At 43.1% G+C, this 7,562-nt stretch overlaps 1 long non-coding RNA gene across 1 annotated transcript; it reads right to left on the bottom strand.

The window, feature by feature from the left end:
• Positions 1-30: 30 nt before the first annotated feature.
• LOC127385266 (uncharacterized) lies at positions 31-6,714 on the bottom strand. The gene is made up of 3 exons (XR_007889633.1): positions 6,490-6,714; positions 6,264-6,380; positions 31-742 (listed from the first exon to the last, which is right to left on the bottom strand). It is a non-coding gene; the product is annotated as an uncharacterized LOC127385266 (long non-coding RNA).
• Between the last annotated feature and the right edge of the window lie 848 nt (positions 6,715-7,562).

Here is a 7,562-nt window from a genome sequence, read left to right as displayed (position 1 = left end):
GATCTCTTATCAGTTTTGGGCTGGCTTCTTCTTCTTTTCTTTTCCTCCGTTAGTTATTTCAGTGTATTGTTAATGCTGCCATGTCCCTTGTGCTGTTCCCTCCAGGCTTCTTGGGGATCTACTGCCTTCCATCTGCCAGCTCTGGTGGAGGAGCCCTGCATATGTCTTCAGGGCTACTTGGCTTATGGGCAGTTCAGGGGGTTTTAGGCAATTTCAGAGATGTGTTGCCTGCAGAATCAAAATCCAATTTAATGTGTGTGCAACAGCTTTTTCTCATGGGGAAAGAGTATGTAAATGTGTGTATGTGTGCAACTGATTCCTTGTACAATACTGCAAAGAGCTCCAGTAATTTAATGTCTAAAATAATCAGATGTGGGTTTTAATATCTTAGTCTATGCTAGAAATGTATCCCTTCTGTATCCTAAGCCTCGTGTATTTACAGCTGAACCCTGGGAGAGTCAGTACTGTTATGCAGAGAGGTTACAACATTACCAGAACACAGAGTTGACTGAGTAAGTCTCAGAAAACAGCAAAACTCCCTTAGTGGCACCTGAAGGTGGGGAAGGGGAGAGGAATACTTGTTTTCCCAACAGTAAGAGAGAAGCAAAAATCTGCCAACTCACTCAGCAGCAAAGATGGGAAAAGAAAGGATCATGGAACTAGATGGTCATGAACTAGAGCTGGTTTCTTCATGTCACAGGCTGAGGTTTAAGTCAATTTTTCTTCTTATGTCTTCAGTTTCCTACAAATATATAACAAATTAAAAGCAGTCAGTTATTCTAAGATTCAATTGTTCATGTGACTCAAGGACAAGAAATCATATTGAGGATAACTCTACAGTTTGAAATAGTTGTAAATGCTGCAAACTACTGCTGGCAACTGCTCATGGGAAGTCTCCAGTCCACTGAAGCATTATGTTTAGATGTAACTGGGCTAAGAAGTTGTTGAGTTCCTGACCTGCAGTCAAGCTTGTTACCTAATGCCATTGTGAGCCCTGATCTAATTGCATATTGGACACCCAGAAAATGAAATGTTGATGACCCAGATATGGGCATATGAGAAATGACCCAGAAAAAAACGTCATCCAGGTACAAAGAGAAATAACTATAAGAAGTGAGAATTTCCTGAACTGCCAGCCTAGCAGAAGGATTGGTTCCATGACTAAAATGGAGTGCAAATGAGCAAACCACAGAACTTCTCTGGGCTCTGTAAACTGCTTCCAGAACATGATTTCAAGAAGGCAGCAAAAGCCCTGGGAAGAACATGGGGAATAAAGCTGCTTCCAGTGATATACTGCTAATTTTGCTTCTAGGATAGAAAGACTGGGAACCACCGAGAGATCTCAGGCTGTGGAGTTGCACCTCGTTTGTTTAAGTTTGTGGTGACACTAGGATATTTCATAGCACTGATCAAATTTTTGTATCTATAGGTACCACAAGTATCTGCTTGTGTTCATACAGGTGCACACTGAGCTAATGTCTGTAGCTTTTAATTCCTCTAAAGGAGAAGTGCTGCCCAAGGGCCCTAAGCACAAAATTGCAGCAGTATCATGGACAGCAGTCTTCTAGGATATCCTGCTGTTCACAGCTGAGGGGAGGGATAGAAGAGGTTATCTGGACCAATTCTGCAAGAAAATTGATATAATTAGTTGATTACTAGAAGATAATGTGTTTAATTCAAGGACACCTGGAAATGAAGCATGTTGTTTACCACACGTACGCTGTTCATTATGTGATCTATAAAGCTGATTGTCCAAGAGAATTTTAAAAAGTGCTGATTTTTTAAAAATCAAGAGTAAAGAGAAAATAAAATCTCTAGTTAAATCAGAGCCAAAGCACAGTGGAATGAATCCTGAAAGCAGAAGAGGAAACTGCCTGTATGAAATGTAATTTTCAGCCCTCTTGAGAGTACTGTGCTAGAGAAGTTCAGTGTTAGAAACTGGGCTGCTGGCTAGTGCCCAAGGCAGATTTCCTGCATGCTCTCCACATGCTAACCAGGCAGTAACTTATGGGCAAAGCAGTCCCTAGAGCTGTTGATGTTGAATAAGACAGGGCCCAGTATTGACCCCTGGGGAACACCACTAGTCACACGTCTCCAACTGGAATCTGCACCATTGATCACAACCCTCTGGGCTCTCTTGTTTAGCCAGTTTGCAGTCCATCTCACTGTCCGCTCTTCTCACACTTCCTGAGTTTATCCACAAGAATGTTATGGGAGACAGTGTCAAAAACCTTGCTAAAGTGGAGGAAGACAACATCCACTGTTCTCCCTGCATCTATCCATTCTGTCACACCATCATAGAAGGCTATCAGATTACTCAGATATGATTTGCCTTGGTGAATCCATGCCGGCTACTCCTGATAACCTTTTCTTCCATGAGTTTAGAGATGACCTCCAGAATAAGCTGCTCCATCATCTTCCCAGGGACAGAGGTCAGGCTGACAAGTCTGTAGTTACTGGGGTCCTGTTTCTTGCCCTTCTTGAAGACTGGAGTGACACTGGCTTTCCTCCAGTCCTCACGCACCTCTCCCGTTTTCCAGGACTTTTCAAAGATGATGGAGAGCAGTCTAGCAATTACTTCTGCCAGCTCCCTCAACCCACATGGGTGCATCCCATCAGGGCCCATGGATTTGTAGATGTCCAGCTTCCTTAACTGATCTTTAACCCAATCTTCTTCAATCAAGGTAAAGTCTTCATCACTCCTGACTTCTTCTGTGGTCTGCAAGGCTCAGGAATCCTGCTGGCTGGCCTGAGCAGTAAAGACTGAGGCAAAGAAGGCATCAAGTAACTCCATCTTCTCCATGTCCTCTATCACCAGGGCACCCACTTCATTCCACAGTGGGCCCACATTTCCTCTACTCTTCCTTTTACCTCCCATGTACTTGTAGAAGCCTTTCTTGTTGTCCTTGACTTCCTTTGCTAGTTTTAATTCTAAGGAGGCCTTAGCTTTCCTTGTTGCATCCCTACACCCTCTGACCACATTTCTGTATTCTTCCCAAATGGTCAACCCTTTATTCCATTATCTATAAACTTCTTTCTTCCACTTAAGTTTGTTCAGAAGTTCCCTGCTCAAACATGCAGGTCTCCTGGCTTTCTTACTTGATATCTTACTCTTTGGGACACTCCAATCTTGAAGCTTTTCTTCCAGCTGAGCATTTATAAGTTATTTCTCCCATGTGGCTTCACTAGTGTTTAATATCATGCATGGTGCATCCTTTTCCTGAATCAGGGTATGTACAGGGACCCTTCTCCTCTAACTGGCTATCTATTGAACCTGCAGGAATTTAATTAGCTTGTGAAATTTATGCCATCTATCAAATCTAATTGAAACAGACTGACAGGTTGCAAAGTTACTGGTTAGGAAAGTGAGCACACACAGTTTAACATGCACAGCCCATGAGAACATAAGCCTTATTCCCTTAGCAAGCCAGGCTCAAAAGCCTGTTTTTATGCTCTTAATGCAGACTTCTCTGGACTTTTACAGCAGGTCTTGCTCTGAGGGGTTTTGCACTTGGGGTCCTGGTCAAGAGAGGAATAATCTGGAATATCAGAGTAATTTTAGCCCAGTGAGCATCATCCCCATCAGGTTCCTGCTATTTTAAGTGTGTGACCTCTCTTAGGAGGAGCTGACTACCCACAGAGAGTCTGAACAGGTTAATCAGCTAAATGCTTATCTCTCTAAAATGGTAAATAAGTGTCTGGAGTACAACAGGAAGCCAGATCTGATTTTTATTCACAGCTAGGGCTTGTATTCAGATAGGCATCATGGAAAGTATTTACCACTTCCACCGCACTGGGGAGAAAGCGGGAGGAGGTAAAGTCTGGAAAAGCCTGCAGTAACTTTATTCTGCAGTATACAGAAGATGTTCATTCCTCTGGACAGTGAAAGATTAAACCTTGTGGAGATTCCTCTCATCTCATTTTTCCAAAGTCAGTAGGTACTATTCTGTCTCTGATCTTTTCCTATGGGACTGTTGAATGTCCTCTTCCACAAAGTCCCTATGTGTACTGGACTCTCTCCTGAGCTTCTCTGCGCAGCCTTTCCCTTTTTATGTCTATAACCACACATCTTAGCAGTGAGGTTGTGCCCTGCTTCACCATCACATAATGCTTATTTCCTTAACTCAAGTGCTCAGTGCTGCTGGCTGGGCTGAAGGAGGCCCAAAATGCAGATAGTCTAATCTGTTTAATGATCTCCAAGCTTTTCCAAAAGGTAGGTCAGGACCATTACCACCTGGAAGGACAGAAGCAAGGCTGATTTATAACAAAATGTAGGGAAACTGAAATAGAAGGTGAGGTGGCACTCACACTTATGTGCAGATGTGGCACGTAGGGACATGCTTCAGTGGCGGACTTGGCTGTGTTAGGTTTATAGGTGGGCTTGATGATCTTAAAAGGTCTTTTTCAACCTAGATGATTCTGTGAGGTACAATGAAACATTCTCCAAATATTCTTGTTGAAACCATGCATAGAGAGTAAAAACTGAATTAGCCTAGATGACATACTGCCTCTTTCTTCTCTGATGTTGGGAAGTGAAGCACTTTACATTCGCTTTTGGCCTCCTTCTAGGCGAATTCAAAACTCATTCTGTATTTACTGAGGAAGGCCAGAAGAATCAATAAAGGCCTTGGCTTTCTACTAGTGATCATCTCACCAATCATTTCTGTCTCTGTTCTGTACTAAGGGCTTAGATAAGAAGGTTTTGTTTTTGTTTTCTTTCTCCTTAATGGATAGTTTTCTTAATTAGGATGGGGGAAAAAATGACTGCAATTTTGCTCTGGCAAATTAAAACCAAAATGAGGTAGCAAAGAGCAGAGTCTGAAGAGGAAGGGGGCAATCAGAGACAGCTATTGATTTTGAAATGATGGAGGAGCCAGAGGAGAGCATGCAGCCTGGAAAGGAGACTCATCTTTCAAAGCACTGCTCTTGCTTAAAAACCACCAGTCCAGGCAGAGGTGTTGGTTGTTGCTGAAGCTTCAGTGTTAGCTTTGTTTTCAGACAGAATTTAAATTTTGGAAAGGCTCACTGGTTCATAAGGGGACAAATCTTGAGATTGTGAACCTAGAATTCATGGGATGGAGCTGATCAGAAACAAACCTGAGAGGTGCATCAAGAAATTCTTAGAAGTAGTGGTAACAAAAAAGTGTTTGGAAATAGTTTCTTCAAAGGACAAAGAAAACGTTTCGTTGCTCACAGCCAAGACGTGGAGAGAAAAGGGAACATACACCGAATATGGGACAAGTACCAAGATGTAACACCTTTCTCACTCCCAGTTGTTGCACAGCATGTCCCATTTTTCTAGAAGAGTGAGAACTGATCTGACACTGTCTTACCTTGTCCCAGTGGCTGAGATTAAGCTTAGGTACAGCTTTCTGCCACTCCAGTCAGCACACTTTCATATACACTGGCCTTTTCCCCCTTACCTTGTCAGCATTCCTTTAAGCTAAGAGTCAGGTGTTAGTCTGACCTTTTGTCAAATACAGACAATACCTGGAAAGCCTGTGAAAACTGCACCAGTCTTGTAATGACTGGTTTGACTTTGTTGCCTTGTTCTCATTGCTACTTTGCAAAAGAGCTGATCACCAGCTGTCTCTGACAGAGGGTCAGAAAGATTTTAGCCACACTACAGCAAATAATCTGCAGCCATTCTAAACCCAGTTGAATGCTGCACAAAAATAAGCCTCTTTTTCAGCCCAGAGAGCTGAAAACAAGCTACAGGTGCTTTAAAAGCAAGAGGTTTGTTCCACCATGAAGGAGACCTGTTTTCTATTCTTCACACTGACATTGCTCCAACAAATCCTTGTCACAATGCTGGTGACAACATGGCATCTCTTTTGCTCCCCATAGGACTGGCAGTTTGCATGAGATAGTGTGTCCTTGTCCACAATCCATTTTTTCCCCTCTTGTCTCCAAGCAGTGCTAGAACAAGTGCAAGAAAAATCTCTCCTTTCCCTGACACCTCCTCCACCTTTGTAGCTCAGATGCTGCCATGTCACCTGTTCCCTGCCTGAATCCCAACTGTAGGCAGCACATGTAATTAGCTGGCAGAGAGAACTCTTCATCCCCTCCTAACACCCTACACTCACTTATCAACAGCAAGAGCACACCTCTCCAACAACTGCTTTTGTGACTGCTTCTGCCATTGACAGCTGCTTTTGGATGTCAAACGTAAAGTGAACGGGTATGATCTCCTCCAAGCCCTTCCTGGCACAGTGCTGTGACTGTGTTTCAGGAGAGATCTGTTTTGATGCTTCATTATTTACCTGAGCTGAAAGTGGAATCAGTCTGCAGACATCTCCAAGCTTGCACAAGGAGTCTTATGTAGCAAGGCAAGTCTTGCTGCTACCATTGTCTAATCCGCTAGCACTTTTTTCTTTCTCCTAGGACAAAATGATAAGGGAGAAATAAAAGGAAAGAAGGATCCCAGGTGAGCAAGCATAAACTAATGAAGATATAGCATGCTCTTTCTGACCCCTGTGGCCTACTCACCCCTCCCCTGTAGCTGCAAGCATCACTGCACACTGTTCTGGACAGCAGAAGCTGCTCAGTGCTGAAGGCTGCAGTCTCTGGCTCTACACATCTTTAAAACTTCCTTTCCCTGGAATTCAAACAAGAAATGCTGCTTCTTCAGGTGACACAGAACCTACTGAGAAACCATGGGTCCCATCTGGTAAGTAAGGGTGCAGGTACTCAGTGTTTAATACATGGAACATTATTGTCTGCAGCAGAAAAGTGGGAGAGAGAAGAAACATTAGTCACATACTTGCTTAATTGAGACCTATTAACCAAGGTCAGTGCTCAGCCAAGAATAGACAGCAGAAGCCTCTCATGATGCATTTCTATGATGAGATGTTCATAACACACAGACTGATCCATGGCACGTTTCCACTATGAAAAATATAACTATCTCTTGGAATATGCTCAAATCTATTTTGCATAATTTCCTTGCTTTTTCATTTAAAAATATATTTCCAGTGAGACCTCATGACCACACAAATTAGCAAATCTCTGTTGTGTGAAGAGATTGTTTCACCTTCACTGAAGTGCAGCTATTTGTTCTTTTGCCAGTCCTCTGCAGGATGACAATACTTGTTTGTCAGTGTCTAGCATGCTTTTCTGTGCTTTGAACAAAAAAAACTTAAAAAGGGAAAAGAAGAGTACCCAAGGGAAGGTGCTACAATGGGCACATCAGTGAGAAGAAGCACTGGACCTGTGCCTTGAGGAGTGTTCTGCATGTCTGCAATGTTCCAGGGTAGCAGAAGTGACATGATGACCTACCTGCTGGTCTACAGCTTCTCACATCTCCTGTGGCACTTCAGCCTACAGGATGAGTGTGACCACCTACTTGGTTTGCTCTTCCTAGCTTTTGCTTATGGGTCTCTGCAGGATGTATCAGTGCTCCTCCCCAAACAAAGCACTTCCAAACATTTTAGGATACAAAGCCCTTCCTCCTCCAAGTTTTCCCCATAGACCACAAAGCAACCATCTCCCCAAACTTTTAACTGAGAGCACAGGAGAGATACAATTTATATGGTCTCACAGACCACTGAGCACTAAACCTA

The sequence above is a fragment of the Apus apus genome, chromosome 5 (genome assembly GCF_020740795.1).
Source record: "Apus apus isolate bApuApu2 chromosome 5, bApuApu2.pri.cur, whole genome shotgun sequence".
In the NCBI taxonomy this organism is placed as follows: Eukaryota; Metazoa; Chordata; class Aves; order Apodiformes; family Apodidae; genus Apus; species Apus apus.
The sequence above is the reverse complement of the archived record's forward strand: the minus strand, read 5'-3'. Positions and strand labels throughout refer to the sequence as shown.